Here is a 21,337-nt window from a genome sequence, read left to right as displayed (position 1 = left end):
GCTGTTTGTATGTTAAGTGATGTGTTTCTGATTATGCTTTGTCGGGGATTGTCTATAATCCATCTCACGGTGTCACAGCGGAGGGAAACACGACGCTGGTCATGAAAGTAATCTTTGCTTTCATATTTTACATCAATTAGATGTCAGTTTGAAAGTGACGAAGTGCTGACCACCACCCTTTGTTTTATCTCTGCAAACGTAATACGATAGTCCCGAGTCTGTCAGCTATGTGGTCTGTGCTTGTGGCGAGTGTGTTTGCTCGTGTTCTGTGATCACATTTGGATTTCTGTGCGCTATTTCCAAACATGTGTCTGCAGATCTGTGCACAGACATCCGAGGAGGGTTTTTCCATTTGAAATGATCTGAGAATTATGCTTAGAATGACAGATAACCAACGCAGACACGGGTGATGGATTTTTATTCCCGTGGGGGCGCTTCCATTAGTAACACTGTACGGTTTTATCTGCGAGTCTGTCGGTAATTATTGTGTAAATTGTCTGTCTGATCAAATGGGCTGATCCGAGGTACACTAATGTGTGATGCTTGCCAAGCTGGTGTTGTCTGCACCAAGTCAATTTGTGGATGTATGTGCATATGAACGTCGTAATCTAAAGCAGCTCAATATACAGCTGGTACAAAGAAGCAATCCATATGGTTATATGACACTGAGGATGCATCATTTGCACAATTCTTTAAGATAAGATATGATCTTTGTTTAATTACTTCTTTGTTTCGGGGTTATTCCAGCACATTTTCATCATTTCACTAATGAAATTCTCTAAAAACTGCGACACAAACTGTCCTTTGGTGTCTGCACCCTCACGCACTGGGTTATAGAATAAGACCAGTTCAAGTTCGTCATTTGTCAACAAGCAGGGTTATTGCGTCTTGATGCATGCTCAATCATCCAGGTAAGTAAATCCCCAAAGTTTGATTCTGTTCATCTGGACGTAGCGTTTTCAGAGTGACGAAACGTTTCTCCCTCTGAAAACGCTACGTCCAGATGAACAGAACCAAACTTTGGGGAAGCAGGGTTATTGCTGTGAAGAGATTGGTTTTACACAGACTACAGAAAATATAAAAGGTGGATGCAGCTACCACCCATTAGTTTCCATTTTGAAGCTTCCATATGAGCCCTTTAGGCATCTTGGTGTTTTGTGATGTGATTGTAAGAGTGACGAGTGGATCTTACTGTGAATCTGCACACTAGCTGGCTAACAACTGGTCAATCACAAGTCGTTAGCCAAAATTTATGAAACGGACTTGACATTCTAGTCAATATGACCTGAAATAGAACCTCACCGGTTCAGGGCACAGCACCGCTTTCCCACAGACATGTGAGCACTTACAGTATCTCGTGACACTGACTTGTCTGTTGTTTTGAATGCATGACAATCATGGTGACAATGTAGGATCAAATGAATAAGGCAGCAGTCACACAGGCTGCGCCGCGACCATCTGGCAACCACCGGAAAAAACGTGTATTACCCAAACAGTTGGCAAAAACCTTGTGATCGCTTTAGTCACTTGGATGAGTGACGAAACATTTCTCCCTCTGAAAACAACGTCCAGATGAACAGAATCGACCTTCTGGGATTTGGTCACTAGCATACTGGTGCAGTTGTAGTTTAAAGACTTGTCCACAAACACGATCCAGCGACTCTCTGAGGAGTGGTGAAAATGTAAAAAAGTGCAACATGAATGGGAAGCAGATTCTGTTTGTCTTCAAGGTAAACATTGTGCTTTTTCAAACATGTTGGTGCAGCGCTGAGACACAAGTTTTACTCTGAAGGTGAACCTTCTACAATTCATTTATACATGACACCTTCTAAAGTTTAGTTACTGCTCAGTTAGCAGTTATAAATACTTGCTAACTACAAGCTAATTACAGGCAAAAGTGGCAAAATGTTAATAACAAAACCAATCAATCTGAGACTTTTGGTGCAGAAACTTCTTTGCAACACATTAGCAACAGCCAGCAACCTCCAGGAACCACTGCAGCCAGTCAGGAAATGCACAATTCTCCCTAGCGACCGGCGGTTGTATCACATGTCCAATATGGCAAATAAATTTTGAGCAGTGCTCAAAACATGACATCACGTGAAGAACTTTAATATGACAGGAAGCCCTATTCAGACATGAATGGCTAGATTATAGTCATTCATGTTAGCCTGTACCACTGCGATCGAGTGCATCACACATTGCCCTGGATTTGCTCTTATGTGGTAGAGCCTGACTTTTATAACTGTAACTATTAAGAAATAAATGGGACAATAATGGTTATTTTTTTTTGAAGTTATTAGCATGTGTGATAAATTTCAAAATAAATGTCTGAAGTAAAGTTTAAACAGTGAATGGCTGCAGAATTAAAGCACCTTGAAATCAGATGATTCTTTCTGATACACCTGTATATTATCCATGGGGACGGATCTCTCAAAGGGGTTTTATTACATGCCACAAGCGTATAGTCATACCTACAGTGACTATATTTACAATATGTCAGAACAAAATAATAATACCTACCTAATAATTTCTCCGAGAGGTATACAGAGCTGCTGTTAAAGTGAAGATATGTAAACACAATCCCGGCATTGTAGCGATAAAAAGTTCAATCACGGTATAAAGCTCTATCTGGCAGTTTGTGCAGTTTAAAACAGATGTCACTGAAACACTAAGCAGATCGAGTCTGCAGGATTGAATCTACACTATCAGTGACAGCAGCTGCTTATTGTAGATTTGCCTCAATGACTGCACTGTTTTCACATCTGGTCGCTGCTTTCCAGCTTCCAAAATAAATGCGGACTTTGATACCGGACGCTTCGCCGTCGGTCCGGTCAAAGGCGAGGATGGACGGGCAGACAAGTTCAATAACCAGTTACATGCTGGAAAAAAAGAAAACGACAAGCTGATCAACAGGGTGTCGGCAATAAGTGTGAAAAAAAGCAGCTCCGCTCCAGATGCGTTCTTCACATATAAAGACGCGTTAATCAAAGTGATGCGGTGCTCTGAACCGCTCTGGCTGCTGGATCACACATAACAGATGAAGCATCTGAAGTAAGAGGAGCCAAAGAACTGTAACATAATTCTATTAAGAAATAAGGCCATGTTTATTTTATGATACTTTACAATGCTGATGTTGATTTTCACACAGCACACTGTGCTCATCAGTGAAGCATCCTAATCAGCTGCTTTCCAAGAGCAACATCAGAGGGAAATGATTTATGAGGATGAGAATCTGAGATTAGACAGATGATGGAAGGAACTTTGAGGCAGAAGCCAATTTTACACAATCACGTCTCCTCTCTACCAATAAAACTAATACTGTTCCAGCGAGGCTTTCACTTTGACCGAATAACTTGTTCCTTGTGTTTCTCTGGATTTGATTTTTTAGGTAGACACACTTGACAAGCTGCTACGAGTAAAGACATCGGCCCAAAGTGCAGTACTGTGCAAATGTCTTGAGCCTCCCCTCATTTCTTTACATTTTGCTTCCAAAGAAACAGATTTTTTTTTTCTCAACGTGAGCTTGAGAAAAAATACATTTCTCGTCTTTCTAAAGGTCGAGTAGCCTCTTACAAAATCGCATAATTCATTTTGATTTATTTCACTGAATCCATTTCACATTTCCAGTTCACAGTGTGTCCGAAAAAATGTTGATGAAACTGGATAAGTGGAGGATAAAAGAAGAAGTCTCAGCCCTAAAAAACCAGCAGATGAACAGTATTTGAAAGTCATGTCCTTAAGAAAAAGGAAAAAATCCAGCAAGGACCTGAGAGTTGCACCTGTACCTTCAGCTGATCCATCTACTGTTCACAGAAACCTCATCAGAAAAGGTATCAGTAAAAGGATGGCTGTCAAGAAGCCTTTCTTAAAGAACAAAAACAGGGAGAAAAGGCTGAAGTATGTCAATATGAAAAGAAGAGAGAGATATTACAGTGAACACACGCAGCCATCTGTAAAGTATGGTGAAAACTCTGACATGGTTTGGGGCTGCATTTCAGCCTGAGGTGCTGGAGATCAACACTGATGAAAATATAAACACAGAAAAGTACCATCAGAGTTTGATCCACCATCTAGTAAGTGTTTGGCAGCAGATTCACTTTTCAGCACAACAATGAAATGCAGTAGAAGGACACCCGGATGGAAAAACACACAGTGGGACACCATCAGTCATGGACTGGCCTCCCCAGAGTCCGGACCTCAGCCGTACTGAAGCAGTGTGTCACCAGAGAACAGAGCAAAAGGCAGAAACATCCAAAGGAGAGCTCTGACTGTCCGTCAGAGAGGCTGCAGGACTCTTCCTGAACACGCTTAAAGAAATGAGAGAAAGCTGCCTCAGAGACGCAGACTGTGCTGAAGAATAAAGATGTTCATATCAAATATTGACTTTCAAGCTCGTTAAAATTGTACAAACAGTTTTTGCCAAACAAAAACAAAAACAGACCTGTTTGCAAATGTTTCAATAAACAGCTGCACCTTTTCTCATTTTTCTAGCCAAATATTTAAAATATTTGACTTTTTACATATTAAAAAAGATTTATTGTGGAAACATCGAACTTTGCTTCGATTCCTCAGGAAAAGTTTGACCTGTTTCCTGAGCAACGGAGACCACATCTGCTTTCAGCTTGTTACAGGGTTCCTGTAACTAAAACATGTGGTCATCTAATCTTCTGCATCTGGTCAGCGTTAGAATGGTCAGAAACACGTTGGACAGAAATATATGAGGCGACAGAGGAAGTTGCACAGAGAGATATTGACACAAAGATGCCATGTGACGTGAGACGAGCAGGTGGATGTTGGTTTCGGGAAAACAACAAGCAGTTCTGGAGTTTGGATCGCTTACACTGCAGCCGGCAGATGTGGTGAAGAATCATACTCGTATTTGGAGTCAGTCAAATCTGAATAAACAGAAACAGTTTTCCCATTTTTAGATACAAAGTGACTTACCGGCCTGTTCCCAATTCCCTTCCTGGTACATGGGTCGTCTAGCCCTCCAAATGTGGGCTGCTGCATTGCTTACACATGTATGAAAACCGTGTACTCATGACACCTATGAAATATGTCTAGCCTAGTTCTTTTGGTCGTAAAGATTAAATCATCTGAAGGAGTAACCTCGGCAGCACTGGCACAAAGTCTACAGCTGAGCTACCTTTTCTTCTTAAATCTGGTGCTTTGGTCACTGTGCACATCGCCAACTCGCTGAATAATACTAAAAAACTACAGAAATGCTGTCAAATGCTTATTCACCCTGCAGCGTCACATCACATCGTAGCTGGGTCAGTGTCAGCTATCTCGCCAACACCGCACTAAATATTCATCACTATAATGGTGGCGAGGCACAATACTGCTGGCTGTGTTTCCAATCACAGAAACTACGGGAATGTTACTGCCACACACACACACACACACACACACACACACACACACACACACACACACACACACACACACACACACACACACACACACACACACACACACGGACAATAATGGAAATTAACAGCAGGTCTGGCTTGCATGTCTGTATGGAAAGGGGCTGTTTTTTAATTAGAAGATGTAAGCAAACAAATATGCGCTTGTGTCGCCAAATGTGCATTGTGTGTCTGTATTCGTGTGTGTGATTTGGGGTCGATTCAGAAGCGAATGCTTGTCGAGCCGTGAGGTAGATGTTTGCGGTTTAGGAGAGTCTGCTCAGCGGGAGCAGCAGATGACGAAGCCAGACATAGTTGGCCATGATGTTTTATGATTTTCTATACTTTTTTTATGCCACCACCTTCACCCTGGGATAAAGGAAACAGTCCTTAGGAAGTTCTCTGCAGGGTGCCTTCACCTGAGCCCCACGGGGGCAGGCCTCATGTTGTGAACCGCGGCGATCAGAATCTTTTCAAGATGGCCCTCTTCGCTACCTGACAGTTCCTCCTCCCCGGGCACCCAGCACGAAAATGAAGACTATTTAGGAGGCGCACAAGGAGGACGGTAAATGTCTCCTCTTGTCAATAACACAGCCCGGGTCGGAGCTGTCCCTGGCTCTCAGAGATAACATATCTATTCAACTTAAGATATCTTGCTTTAAAGAGGTGCTCAACCATAAAACGGGCAGCAGCAAGAGGCTTATATTGATCAAAACTGGGACAGCAGAGGCCAAGATATCCAAACCTTCAGCTACTAGGTGAAATGAAAATCCAGACTGTACTGTAAATAAAATATAAAATATATAAAATGAGTGGCTGCATTCTTTCTAATGACCAGCAGGGGCGTTTTATTGCAAAAGTAAACCAATAAGTGTGTTCATTTGTTTTCATTGTGCCAAAAAATAAATAAATCAATAATATTCATATTAATAAATATCAAATAACATTTAAAAATAAAAAACAACAGATAAACATCGACCACTGACATGAGTAGGTGTCATCTTGTTTGCCTAAAGGCCCCAACAGTCAATGATGCTGATGACTTTTTAAAGTTTGTTTTTACTGCAAAGCTGCAGACCTTACAGATAACATATACATATATTTGCACACCTTACAATGAATCCGGCTGACACAGAGGAGCAGGGGTTGTGACATTCAGCTGAAATGAGGGTAAATGGAGGAGATGTAGCAAAGGAATGGGGGAAGAGTGCAGGATCCCCTGGTATTTGAATAATTCTAAAAATAGAAACACTGGAGCAGATACACCGAATGAAAAAAAAAAACATGAGAAGGGGAAGAGAAACTGTGAATATCCACTGTGTTGTAAAGCGGAATACCAGGAGTGATGTGTGCTGGCATCATGCGCCGATAGAAATGACATCGCTGTTTATGAACTCTGTCTCGTACCGAACACGAAGCCTCTTCATTTCTCACTGACAGGTAATGTTACCCCTCATTTGGCCACCATCACTGGAGGGACTCCAGCTTTGACTGAGTCCTGTAGTCAGCAGATACCACCTTATATATAATACCGAACGTGTCTCGCATGTTTCAAACATATTTCTTTTCTTTTTGTTGACTAGATTGTGTCCATAATAGATGACGAGAGCATAGTGGTGCATAACTACAACAAAGCACTAAAAAGCTTTTTAAACACGCCACATTAGTATCCACACATAGAATCCCTGGTTAGCTGTAAATCACAGGTCTGAACTCACCGTTCTGCAGAGAACTCTGTGGGACAGCAGCTATTTACCACACGCTGAACCTGAAGGAGAAAAAAGAAGATTATTAATAAAATGTGTGACATGTCAAAGGTCCTGGACACATTTATGCTGCATCAGTCTCACACATATCTAAACAGCTATTAAAAATACTGAGTCTGAGATATTCCGGTGATGTTGTGTCCAATTAAAATGAACAGCTCATTTGTCATCGTAGTGTTATGGACTATAGTGTCGCGCACAGAGTGTATTATTTCTTAAAGAGAGCTGACGTGACTTCTTCTGAAGAGATGCTGGAAAATCAGCCCAGAGGAGAAATGAAACAAATCAAGGTCAAGAATCTCTCCAAGCATCCAGCACAGTCACGGATCACCACGAAACTGCCCGGCCACCATCCGCTGACCCCGCCCCGGGCGGCTCGCTCGACTCTGACCAGCAGCAAGACACAGCACAGCAGCAACGAACCAACAGTGGCAAGAAACACGCAACACATCCGAGGAGACTTGTAAACACAGAGCAGATGCCGAGCCGTTGTCCAATCGCATTAGTAACTGTTAGAGACAGAGGGGTGTCCCGAAAACAACAGGCAGAGTAGACACTAGAAAGGTTAGCATGGACTCAAACTGAATGGCAGGCTTCGAAATGTGTGTGTGTGTGTGTGTGTGTGTGTGTGTGTGTGTGTGTGGCAGTCCCTGCAAACCTGTCCTTCAACAGTGACAAAGAGCGAAAAGAGCAAATGCCACAAAGTTTAAGAGTCAGTAACACATTTAACGCTGACACCGGGAAACGTGCATGAGGAATAACGCTCTCACAGAGGTTTCAGTTAAATGCGTGTGTTAAGACTTAAAGTAACACTGTGGCAGTTAATCCATAACCCACTTTATGAAATCACTGTAATATTATATATACTTTACATAGTATATACTTTTGAATAATTATGAACTCTATATGAGTCAAAATTACCGATTACAAATGCAAACCAGCATTTCTCTGTAGCTGGAGCTTCACATTATGAGCATTTGACTTTAATGAAGCAGTTGCAGGTACATCAAAATGTTCGTGTTATTAATGTGTCCTCAGAACAAGACAGCCGTCATTTTTGCATTTTTTGACAGCAGATCAGTTTGAAATATTGCACAAGTGATGGAAGAAGAAGGAGCAGCCTAAGCTAGCTACTAGTGACAATCTGCACATCAAGCTAAACAACTTTTACTTTGCCTGCACACTGTTTGCAGACTAACACCATGTGCAGGACCAGATAGCAGCTGCTCAGAGACTGATGGGACACACCAATTATTACTTTGTTCCGGTATCCCCCAAACTTCTCTGACCTGACGGAATAAAGCAAATTTGCTGTCACCAGCACTAACTCTGCTTACTTATTGTTAAATCAATAACACCCAACAAACCAGTTACAAAATGAAAAATGAACTATTAACTGTGCATTTAAAAAAGACTAGCTGGGTCTGTATTGTGGACCACATGGTATCTGCTGGGCATATGTGCAACTCTTACTGCTTTCAATGTATGTGTGTCGTACTCAAATCTGTATTCAAGACAGTCGCCAAGATGCATTAAATCTCTCTGAGCTTCCTCAAGGAGCCGTCCTCCTCAAATTACACTCAAGTTTCCTCACAGTTAGGTTCTGTGCACCACCACAGAGTTCCTTAATTCAAGGGCCTGAGCAGAAGTATAGCATTAGCTGTTTAGGAGCTGCAGCATTTTTATACAGGCCCTCATTTTCAGAAGCTCAAAAGTAATTGGACAAACTACTTTTATATACTCGGATGAAAATCCTTTGCAGACAATGACTGCCTGAGGTTTAAAACCCATGGAAATCACCAAATGCTGTGTTTCCCTTACTCCTCAGTTTTGCAGCATTTGGATGAATCTGTGCAGAGACTACAGCCTCATATGTAACGTTTATTTACAAAGGGGCTGACACAGATAAATAATGTTAAATGCCATTAAAACAGTACATAAACAAGGTAAAATTCAGAATAAATTAAACCAGTAAAAGTATCAACAAAAAAGTTTTGAGTCCAGAGAGTTCGCTGTAACGGTAACACCCATCTTTAATCCGTGTACACTTCAGTATTCATCCCGCTGCTTCTATCAGCAGTCACATCATCCATAAACATGTGGTGTCCCGGTTCCGCTGCAGAGCCGTGCACGACCATGCTGTAACATTTCCTTCACCATATTTGATGGATAATGTGTTAGGCTTTGGATCAGGAGCTTTTCCTCCCCACAAACTGCAGAACTTTCTATCTAGGAGAAAACATGTGATCAACAAAAACTATGTCTTACATATTTAATTCTCCATTTCACACACCTCGTGAAATATCGGGTTGACGCTCAAGTCCCTGAAGGTCAGTAAAATACATTCTTCTCTATCACGAAATCAAACACCACACCATTCTATGTGATGCCTATTCAATACACCCTAAAATCAAATACTCCTCGTGCTCTCCATATTTACAAAAACACGTCTAACGTCTATCTGGTCCTCAGGACCCCATATTGATTTATCGTAAGTAAAGCCGACTGTTACAAATGAATGGCCTCGGCAGAATTTAGTGATCCCAAAACGTCAATACATGAGTAATGTCTGGGACACAGTCGGCTTGCATTGACTAATATTACCCACCATGTACACTCCATCCTTGGTTTCGTGCAATACAAATACAGTAAAATGCGCAGTAAGAAAAACAAACACTGCATATCAAACTGGAGAATCTACGAAGTGTGTGTATAACAGCTTTGGTTTCTTTTTGTTAACACAGTGTAAGATTTGTTACATAAGCTGTGAGTCACCTTGTGTTTCCTCCCTCTTGTGTCTTATGACCAAGTATCACAACAGAGGAGGAGCAGAGGCTACACTAGCCATCGTGCCGCCTAGTCTCTCAGGGGGCGAGTGTATGCTACCGCTAATTTAGCAGTAGCAAATGCATCAGTTTGAGTTTAAGAATATTCAGCTCCTGCTACTATCTGCTCCGGGGATTCTGCCTTGCCTCCTCCGCTAACTATCATGAGCAGAGGAGGAAAAAAGATGTGAGGCTCGTGGTGACAGCACAGAGAACGCTGCTGGCTCTTGAACTGTGAGAACGTCTGAAATGAAACAATGCTTTAAGAAAGTGAAATCTCAGAGAAATGGAGGGTGATAACTTGAAATGACCCCTTCTCCCCACTAGCAGAAGCAAAGATGTGCAGCTAAGGCTCCTGATTCAGTGTTTTTTCTTTCTTTCTTGCATAGACTCTGCACTCTTAGTGATTACAGCTGTACTTTACACATGAGCAGCCAAAAACAGAGGCAGATGTCACGGTTCCAAAGACAGGAACCGGTATGCAATTTAATGTTAATGAATCACGAACGACATCAGTAGGTTGCTGATTCCTAAATGCGTTTTACATATCGTATGGCTTAATTTGTGAAACAAACATAAAGACTTTTCAAGTGCCAACTGCTGTTAATGAAGCCCTCTGTAAGCTAATCCAAACTTTGAACACAGTCCAATTAACCCTGATTCCACACTGAGAAAAAGTTCACTTGCATTTTAACATCGCATTTACCAGAGGGCAAGCCGCTCACATCGGTGCTCAGTGATCTGTTTATTCCTTTCAGTTAGAGACGAGAGAGCCGCTGCCATGCACAAGAAAACTGCAATAATATAATATTAATTCATCAGCGGGTTCACTAGTCATTCTAAAAACATTTGCATTCTCACTTCAGACCAAATTGCAACCTCTGGGGCTGAAAAATGAAGCCAAAGATTAAGTGCCAGAAACTGCAGCTCCTCGAAGCGAATCAATCCCCACGGAGACCCGAGTTCAAATCCCTGACTTGACAGCAGAAATAAACATGTTTGCAGACTGGTACGAAAACTGCTTTGGTTGTCATCACAGTAGCTAACTGAGGGGATGCTTTGCAGTGAAGTTTACAGTTTACGAGCATATTCTGGATTGACATAAATGCCACGTGTGTCTTATGCTTATTAGCCACGTGGACTGATTGGAATTCCAGAAACCGCCAATAAGTCCACGACACCGCTATCTTAGAGCACCAACACATAAAAGCCATTCATGCTTAAGATTGGTTGTTTATGGTATTCCATTGCACTCGCACTCCATTACATAAACCAACTACGGAAAACACCCCACCCGTGCAGCCCTTTCCCAACAGCGTCAGTGAGCAGTTTCGATCATTGATGAGTAACAATGGAAGTTAGGAAACATCTTTTAATTACATAACCTCTCTCATTGACCTCTGTGTGACATTTATTACCCACGATTCAGAAGTACCTGCAACCACGGGGTGGAAGCAGGTCAAAGTGACATAGCGGATGATGCTATGTAGGTGATAGATGACTGCAGCAAACTTCAGCACGCTTCAGCATCATTATGCAGATGGTGTGACAGCCGACGGTTTTTTGAGGCTGTTTGCTGCCAAAAAGCCTTCACTTTTGAAAGCTGAAGTCAGGGATTAGGATGAAAGTCACATAGGAGGGAAGTGTGTGAGGGAGGAGTGAATGACTCACTCTCAGTTACTCCAAATGCTGCTGCAAAGGTATCTTTGGGGAATTAGCATCTTGTCTCTCCAATGGAGCTGCTCAGCGGACCATCGCAGATGGCTTTAAATGTTAGTTGCTGAGTCCGTGTGAAGGTGGGTGTACGCGGTCAGCAAATCCACCCTGGTTAATAAATTATTTTATGCTACGTGCAGCAGCATAAACCTTTCCACCCTTTGAATTAAAGAGGTGATCAAAGCTGCCCTGCTAATGTCAAAGTATGACATGAAGAAAAAACTGATGCAACACAGGGTTTCATATTTGACACGTCAAGTTGAGTGTCAAAATGAAATGCTTAAGGAACAACAAAGCACAGAGTCGAATCTTCCTTTTACAAAAATAAACTTCATGTCTTCCTAAATACAGAACCAGTGTGTCCAAAGCTCTCCAGTGCCTATCTTATTTCCTTGTCCCGCCCAAGTCTCTGCCCACATCCTTTCTTTTCCCCCAACCCATCTGTTTTTCTTGCTTGCTCAGAGAAAAATGCCTTTTTTGACACCTCTGACAGCTTTGTGCATCTTGCCAGCATTCAAAGCGCCAAAACATCTCAGCCTAAACCCCACAAGACGTTACAGCAGGTTCAGTTTCGACTGATTCTCAGCAAAAAGTAGAGAAATAGTAATTAAGCTCAAGTCAAACAAATTCTTTAAATATTACTAATGCAAATAAAGTCAGCATCTGAGCATTACATAAACCAATTCATTAACTGATAAGGAAGTAAAACAATCACCATAACTGAATCTCATTTCACTTAATCAAAATAAAACAGGCGATCTGTCAACGTAATCCAGCACAGCTAACTGATCTGACCGCTGCATTTCCCCATCTCTGACTCAACCATTTCACCAAGGGGTATACCACAAAATAAATGAGACACTCTTGACATTTCAACAGAGGACAAAAATACAAATACTTCATAAATAATAGTCACCTCATCAAGAGAAATTATGCCTGAGAGCCACTTTTACATAACCCAGCGTGGCACGGCTTACGCACAATGTACTGTAACAATGTGCAGACACACCATCAGTCTGATTAACCCTTTGGCTTATAATGTAAATTATTCAGAGCCACACATTAGAATGGAAGCAACGCGCTGCTGTACTAAAAGAGGTCAGTCTTGTTTGACTGAGCACATTACTTACATTTTGACCTACAGCATCTCCGACAGTGACTGTGCGTGTTTGCATGCATATATGTTTTTACACATATTAGCTGCTCAAGGCATTAACAAGACGTATGTAATTTGCTCTTGGCTCTTCATCTGGACATCAGTAGTTAGTTATGCACAGTGACTTTAGCCCTGTAGTCATTTCAGAGTCTTTAAGCCACAATTGTGTTACACTATAAGAAGTTGGTATGAACACGTAGTAACTCAAATTTAGAATAAAAAAACAAGAGTCCTATAATCTGCCATGGTGTAATACATCCAAATTAATTTGAAGATATCTTTGTGAAAGTGAATATGTGGAATTTTCAGGCAAGGGATAAGATTTCTGGCACCCGGAGCTTTCTGGGTTATTCTGTTGTAGCAGTGTTGGCCAATCATATTGGGGCCTGCTTTGATTGCATGCAGGTAAATCATCCATGTGGACAGTAAAAAAGGGATTGCATCTGCAGAAACGGACTCTCACATCAACTACTGTCTAATAGTGATTTAGCTTTTATTTGCTCTTCAAAATTTATCTGCACTCTTACTAATCTCCAGACGCAACAGGAAGTCCTGGCCTGGATATGTGCTGACTGTACTGGAAACCCAAACGTACTGTCCCCAAAGGCCAAGTCAGCAGATCAGAGGATGGACTGTTTTAGAAGAAATGAACATAATTTTTTTTTTGCTTAGGTGCCGTGGTCAGATCAGTCAGGTTAATATAATGACAACATTCAGAAGAAGCCAGCCACTTCAGTGATCACCAGAACCTATGGCCGCAGCATCTTTTTTTACCACTTCAAAGCATCAGTATCACAGGGCTCTTACAGATGGCAAGATAAGCAGCTCCACAACAGCTACAAAGGTCGCAAACAGGGCCACGTGACTCTAACACTATAGGAACCAGTGCAGGATGAGAAGGGAGAGCTCTGGATCACTAAGAAAAGTTCCCATAGGAAAGTACAACTTTTTCAGCTAGACATCATCCTCAGAATCACCTCTGCTAAGACAGCGATCACGGACTATTCGGTGTGAGGAGGGAAAGGAGTCTGCCTGAGTGAAGAAGGAGTCGCACACAAAGCTTGCAAATGTACCGAAGGACAGTAAGGGCAATCATCCATCATATGGAAGTCAGCTGAAAGGCTTCAGGAGACCATTAACTGCGCATTTCCTAAAGTACCTAGGAATCCCTGGCTTCGGGCTCAGGAAGGTGCTTAAGGCTGTGGCAGATGAGGCAGAAGGAAGGACAGGACACAGAGGTAAATACATGAGCCCTACAGTCTGTAGCAGGGAAACATGCCTAGAACTGCTCCACCACCTTGGGCTGTTCAGAGATGAAACGACTGAAATACATGTTGACGGATGGGCTCCTGACTGACTACTGTACATCAGACAGCAAAACCTAGTAACTAGCTAACCTGCAGGGGCTTTTTTGTTTTGTTTTTTTGTTACTCAGACCAAGTACTTCCATTTAAGTGCTTGGTACTACAGAGTTTTGACCTCAGTACATAATAATGAAGTATTTCCACTATAAAACTTACAGTTTCCATAAAACTGTGATGACTTTGAAGTTTGGCTGGCGTGTAAGTGCGGTGAACAGACCGCTTTGCTTGACATACAACTTTATGGGGAGTAAAACCACATCAGTCCACTATGCAGTTAAGCTGATGAGAGACAACAGAGACAGTGCTGGTCAGCGGTGAAGCCGAAGCCCAAAACATCTTGCAACAGCCTGTTTACGCATCTCTGCCACAAAAATCAACAGCTTCTGTGAGGTCCAGTTTGACTTGGATTCTTACAGACTCCTGCATGCCGGAGCTCTTCCCATCAAGTGCTTTTCAGCTAAATGCCACAGCAACACCCCATTACACTCGCTGCTAGTTTAAAACTTTCACTGTGAGCTTTAACTCAAATGTGTTCTGACTGGAAGTCAACAAGTTTCTGATTAGCATGGTGTACACCTGGCATACACCACAGATGGGTTGAGTTAGCCAGCATCCTCTGTGGCCTGCAGGGTTTAGCACTCACTCTTCCTGTGCTCGTGCCACATGTAAACACACACAAACAAGGTCCTGACCCAAATCAAGTGCAAATCACACCAGTCACCTGATGGAATTATGACTCTGTCTGGCAATTTGTTAAGTCTACAGGTCAGAAACTTAACATTTATGTAACATTAAGAATGACTTACTGAATCACTAATCTTTTTAAAGTCTTTCCCCCATAAAGAAAACATCTGATGACCTCCCCCAAGTTTTGTCACCTCACTATATATCAGTAAAGACGTGGTTTGGTGACCATTAGAACAGTTCCTGGCTTTTTCCAAAGGCAGGTGCATCAGCAGAGACCACCCTCACTAACTTCAGAAACAAGCCCAAATCTTGTCATTTCGTTCTATAAGCAGGCCTGAAATATGACAGAATATATAATCATACTCCAAGTAGGCTGCAAAGAGTTAAAGCGTGCTCAATACCAACATGTAAAATGTTCAAGGCCCGACACCCCTTTGAAGGGCTTTTATTTGGACACATTTTCCTTCAGAGTCATCATTTTTTTCAGAGTGCACAACTCCCAGAACATAACATCACTTTGACAACCCATCAAAATGTGTTCACAATGATATGTGGCAGCAGTGGACCGACTACCTCAGGATGGATGCTTGCTGAGTATACTCTGTGCAGAACAGGTGAGCTAACCTAAAAAAATGAAGTCAACAAGATGCTATCCAAAGTGGGGGTGGAAACCGTTCCCCTGAGTTTTCATAAAAAGAAGAGGTATGAGGAGAGACTTATCGTAAGCAGTAAGCGCTCCATGCAGGAGAATGCGGTAAACAAGGCTTGCATAATGCACTCAAGCTGTAAAAGTAATTAGGTGATTCTTCTGAGGCTGTCTCTTTCTTTTCTTTCTGCAATACTTTCTCTCCGAGCACACCTACTGCCTGTTTTTGCACAATTCTACACAAATCCATGAAATGAGGAATATGTTTAAGCAACCGAGTGCAGGAATTATTGATGTCATACGGTGTGAAGATCTGAGTGCATCTATGGCTGTGAACACGACCTCAACACCATGCAGAAATTCTATTTTTACTCCCCCCCAAACATACATCAACTTGAATGAGACGGGAAGTTACCTTCATTGTACTAAATTGCAAATGCACAGCAACAATGTTTTTGTAGATGTTTAACTTCCAGCTTTGGTAAATCTTTCAATTCCAGCTAAAGTTATAGGAAAGCACAAATGTTAATAAGCAGGGGGCCTAGTTCGGTGTGGGCTCGCCCATTAAAGGAGACAACTTGATAAGATCTAGACAGAAAATCTGTTGCTGCGATTTAATGGAAAAAAAAACAGATCTGAGTACAGATGTGTAAATTCAAGGAAAACCTAAAGCAAACCCTGTTCTACGAAACGGCACGATAGCGACAATCCATTCACCACATCAATCCGACCCTCAATTGGAAAATTCCAGTCAACACTGGTGCGGCACATTCACAACAGAGTGTAAATTAGTGGTTCTCAAACTGGGGTATGGTTCCCCCTGAGGGGATGCACAGCCTATGAAGGGAGGGTATACATGTTAGGGTGAGATGATTCATAAATCAAACAAACCCATTCAGGCACGCAATGCCATCAAGACTTTGGAAAACTGGATTTAGATATAAACTTGTTAATGGATAATAAAACTTTACTCTCCACCTGCTAATACATGACTATTTTACGTACAGTGGATGGCTTTGGAATGGAGCTGATTATAGCCACTTTAAGTCAAATCTAATTAAACCTTTATTAGAATAAAACCTTCATGTCTAATTGTGGATTTAATTGTTGCAAACCAACTGAATGATTATTCTGATTATGAAATGCTTGTTCACATATTTAGGGCACTGAGAGGAAACTGAATCATCTGCACAGCCTTACAGCATGGAGAATGGTGCCAACTGAACATATGGAAACTAGTAAGAGGGAAAGAACGGGGAGATGTGTTGTGGCCCGGCTATAGTGACGCATGTCTGGGAGACTATTTTGAAACAGCTTCCATTTACAACTCAACCCCACCCTTGCTTTTCCTGCCAGCCACACAGGCCACCCGTTAGTGTCACAGACTCTCTCAACTGGGGTCCTGCACCCAGTCACAACACAACACAGTCTTTGTATTCACAGATTACAACATTTTCCATGCGAGAAAGCCAGATTATAATGTGTGTGTATATAAGCCGCCCATGAGGCAAGCCAAATGTGATAGTAATTAATGATGCATATGCGCTTTGCTGTGCAAAAGTCACTGATTTCTTTATGTTTTGTTAGGAAAATGGGATTTATTCACACATGTAAACATACATGAAAGAACAGTGTAAAGCAAAAACAGTTAAGTCAATATCTGGGATGACCACCTTTATTCTTCAGCACAGCCTGAACTCTCTGAGGCAGCTTTTATAGAAATTCCTTTAAGAAGTCTTCAGGAATACTTCTGCAGAGTTCTTCAAGAAGCTTCAAAGTTCTTTGGATGTTTTTGCCTTTTGTGCTGTTCTCTGTCAAGGTGATCCCACGCTGTTTCAGTCATGTTGAGGTCCAGGCTCTGAGGAGGCCAGTACACGACTGATAGTGTTTCACTGGGTGTCTTTTACACCACTGTCCACGATGCAGTCAAACCCTGACGGAGCTCCACCGTTCTTGTGTAATTTGGCATATCGCAACCATTTCTCTCCGTTTCCCTTCCTTAAAAATTGCTTCATGACAGACATCCTTCCTCTGAGAGCATTTCTGATGAGGCTTTAGAGAACGATAGATGTATCAGCTACAGGGCCAGATGCATCTCTCAGATCCTGTGGGTCTTTGCTGGATTTTTTCCATTTTTGTTAAGGACACGACATTCAAATACTGTTCATCTACTGTAGACAGTGCTTAGCCCTGACATTTCTTCTTTTGTCCAGTTTCCTTAAAAATTTTAAGGACACACTGCCAGTGTAAAAAACACTGTTTTCTGCCTTACATGCTTTTTTTGTGGGTGCTAGTATTAAGTGCATAAAGATACAATTTTAAATCAATTGTTTCTGTTAACAGAAAGTGGTCAGGTAAAAGGATTGGGATTGAAAATGGGCAAAAGGGCAGCCAAAGAAAACCTTTAACTTAAAAAAGTACAATATCTTGGAAGGTGATTCAAGACTAGCACAGCACTGTCTGTTAACCCAAAATAAAAATATGAATCTGCACAGAGATGGAGCTCTGACAGATTTAAGTCGGGGGATGTTTTATGTGTGTCCGTGTCAACTTTCAGACCTCGCCAAGATAATTCTCTTAAAGCAAGTGTAATACTGCGGCTTCTCCGGATCCGTTCGCTTCTTCTCCTCTCATCTCTTCATTTCTCATTCATTTGATGTGCTTCCCTGTAATCTTCCCAGGGCTGTCGACCTCACAGAGACACAGAGGACACGCTCAGTCATTCAGCCATAGCTTCTCATTCACGCAGCAGAAAACGCTTTTCTTGTTCAGTGTGCTTAAGTGTTTGCCTCCGTCTCCACGTGTGTGTGTGTGTGTGTGTGTGTGTGTGTGTGTGTGTGTGTGTGTGCATTTTTCAACAGTTTAATTTGGCTGCGTGATATCAGAGTCGCCAGCTGCACAGGGAAAAGTTTCTACATCCAGTCCACTGTGTACTGAATTAGAATTCTGCAACCAAGTGCCATACTCGGCTCTATTTTGTTACCCATGAATGGGAACTCAGTGATTCAGCAATGAGTGCTGGTGATTCAGTCGCTTAAAGGAGAATGTCACCCATTTTAGAAAAATATGTTTCCTTCAGCCTCTCCAGAAACTGCCCGGCTTTTTATTTTTTGGAGCATGTCCAATAACGTCTTACCTCAGATACTTATGCGTCATGCTCCAATTTCAGTGCAACATCAGTCAAAGACGTGACATCAGGAAAACTAACGCCTTACATGAAGGTCTCCACCCCAGGAAGTTAAATGATACCTACTTTTTTTAAACGTCTTTTAAAGCTGTACTTCTATACTGTGTGCACAGACACAAACAATCTCTTCACATCACCGACGTAACGGTTATTTTTAGATTGTTTATTCCAAATTTTGCATCCTTACAACGTCTGAACTGCCAAACGTGTGAAACAAAGCCCCTTCTGTGTGTGTCATTCCCTAGCTGCCGCATTTCTCTGTTTGCTGTCGTTGTTTTGGTTCATGTACCATATGTTCACTTATTTTCATCTCCTAACAAGAAGTGTAGTTGAAAGCAAATAAAATTGGTGGATGTTTGTGTTTGTTTTAAATAATCTGATATTTTTTTAGTAATCTGGAGAAACTCAAGATCCCAGTTTATTTTTGCACCTGTATGTCTGATTATGACATGAAACAGACAAAAGATACCTGAGCTGTTTGTTACCTGACACAACAAACGACAGTTTACATACAAGAAAAGCAGACATGCAATCAATGGTTAAATCTAAAGACTACCAGGGAAGCCTTAGATCAGAGAGGTCAGTGAGTAATTATTCTCCTAGAATAAAAAACTGCTGCAGAGATGCATTAAAAAGAAGGAGCTTTACTCCATTACTGCAGCTCTTATGCAAGCAATGTGCATCATAGTATAAAAAGAAATGCTGAGAAAGAGCTTTCCTGTGGCGTAAGAGTGTTTCAGACTCCTTTCCTATTATGGCCACGGGCTTTTATAAATCCTAACATGCGATGATAAAAACCATCACTCCTCCCAGTGCTTTCAAAGTCCACTCAGCCATGTCTGAGATATCACTTGTGACACCCAAATAAACAACGGAGGACGCCCCGTGCCAATCAGTGTAATTGTGGAAATGCCAGGATGGAGTTGTTAAAAAAAATGTAAAAAAAACACCGGCTCGTTTTACATTTTACCAGTAAGATGTGTCGTAACAAATTTAGCTTTAAAAAATCTGAATTTTTTTTTTTTAAAAACAACAACATTAGAAATACGTAGAAAAGGGAAGGTAAAAGTTGTGGCATAGCGGAGCAAATGAGACTAGTGGCAAGTGACTAATCCCTCAGAGGGGAAATAAACCACCGCAACACAACACATTATTTGTCATTTATGTCCAGCAGTCACACTCAAAGCATACTCCCCAGCTGTGGGATTGTGACAGGGACAACCATTCATCTGGAAGTACACTCCACCAATGTGTAGTGCCTTGAGTGCAAACACATGCATGATAATTAAGTCAATTAATATCAATTAGTGAAACACACTGTACACCCTCGGCTAGGAGACGGTCACGTAGAGAACTTTGATTTGTACCTCAAAGCAGCACTTCTGTTCGTATATTCATTAAAACAACATCAATAAAATGGTCTTTAAGGATATCGTCAAGCTGAAACCGTTTCGATCAAACCGCAGATCTGCGTGAGATGAGTCTATAATCTCTGTTTGGGTAAATGAGATCCCTGGGCGACAACTGAAATAAAGCCACATTTGGCTTCCTGTCCTTTCTACCTGAGCCAGTACCTGGCAGGCCAAGTTTGTCTTTCTAATCCAAAGACAAACACCAGACTGAACTTAGCCTAAAATTTAAAACTGATTAAATAAGATCTAAATAACAGCATATTAAAACATTTACTTCAAAAACATCAACAACAGATACAGCTTCTTTCAGCTGCTCCCTCATTTACACTCAGCAGCTGACTGTGTATGCTTGAGTACCTTTATTAATGCAACCCTCAAGGACCTTTCAGGTAAAAGCAAATGTGTAAACCACCAACCACGGAGCCACTAAAAGCTAGAAAATTATTATCATTCAAATCTTTATTTTGTCCACTTCATGACACTTTCAAACACCTGCAGAGCAGGGCATAACTTTCTAAGTAAGAAAAGTCAGAAACTTTACAGAAGAGCTGCTGTTTTATGAGTTTTGATCACAGAAAGTTTTTATTCCAGTTACTGTACTTTGACCACCTTCTTGATTACTCAAAATAAACTTACTCCTGGAACACATTTAAAACATTTGTAAGATTTTCCAATGCATCTGCGCTTAATAACATGACCCTGAATCCTCCCTTGTTGCTGGGGGATTCCCATGATGCACTGGGTGTTTCTTCTTCAGTCACCTTTCTCACTCACTATGTGTTAATAGACCTTACTGCATTAAATCATCCTTGTTATTAATCTCTGTCTCTCTTCCACAGCATGTCTTTGTCCTGTCTCCCTCCCCTCACCCAACCGGTCGCAGCAGATGGCCCCGCCCCTCCCTGAGCCTGGTTCTGCCGGAGGTTTCTTCCTGTTAAAAGGGAGTTTTTCCTTCCCACTGTCGCCAAAGTGCTTGCTCATAGGGGGTCATATGATTGTTGGGTTTTTCTCTGTATGTATTATTGTAGGTTCTACCTTACAATATAAAGCGCCTTGAGGCGACTCCTGTTGTGATTTGGCACTTTATAAATAACATAAAATAAATTAATTGAATTAACATCAGTCTTAGTTTGGTCAGTCAATCGGTCATTCAGCCGTGTTTTTGAA

The 21,337-nt window shown here is 41.6% G+C and overlaps 1 protein-coding gene across 2 annotated transcripts in view; it reads right to left on the bottom strand.

The window, feature by feature from the left end:
• The window catches only part of adarb1b (adenosine deaminase RNA specific B1b), a 123,443-nt gene that overhangs the window by 69,270 nt on the left and 32,836 nt on the right, over positions 1–21,337 (bottom strand). For both annotated transcript variants that reach the window (XM_031739434.2, XM_039600108.1), the window contains exon 2: positions 7,130–7,179. The gene's annotated coding sequence lies outside the window, so the exon portion shown is untranslated. The remainder of the gene's footprint in view (positions 1–7,129; positions 7,180–21,337) is intronic.

The sequence above is a fragment of the Oreochromis aureus genome, linkage group 16, assembly GCF_013358895.1.
Source record: "Oreochromis aureus strain Israel breed Guangdong linkage group 16, ZZ_aureus, whole genome shotgun sequence".
NCBI classification, from domain to species: Eukaryota; Metazoa; Chordata; class Actinopteri; order Cichliformes; family Cichlidae; genus Oreochromis; species Oreochromis aureus.
The sequence above is the reverse complement of the archived record's forward strand: the minus strand, read 5'-3'. Positions and strand labels throughout refer to the sequence as shown.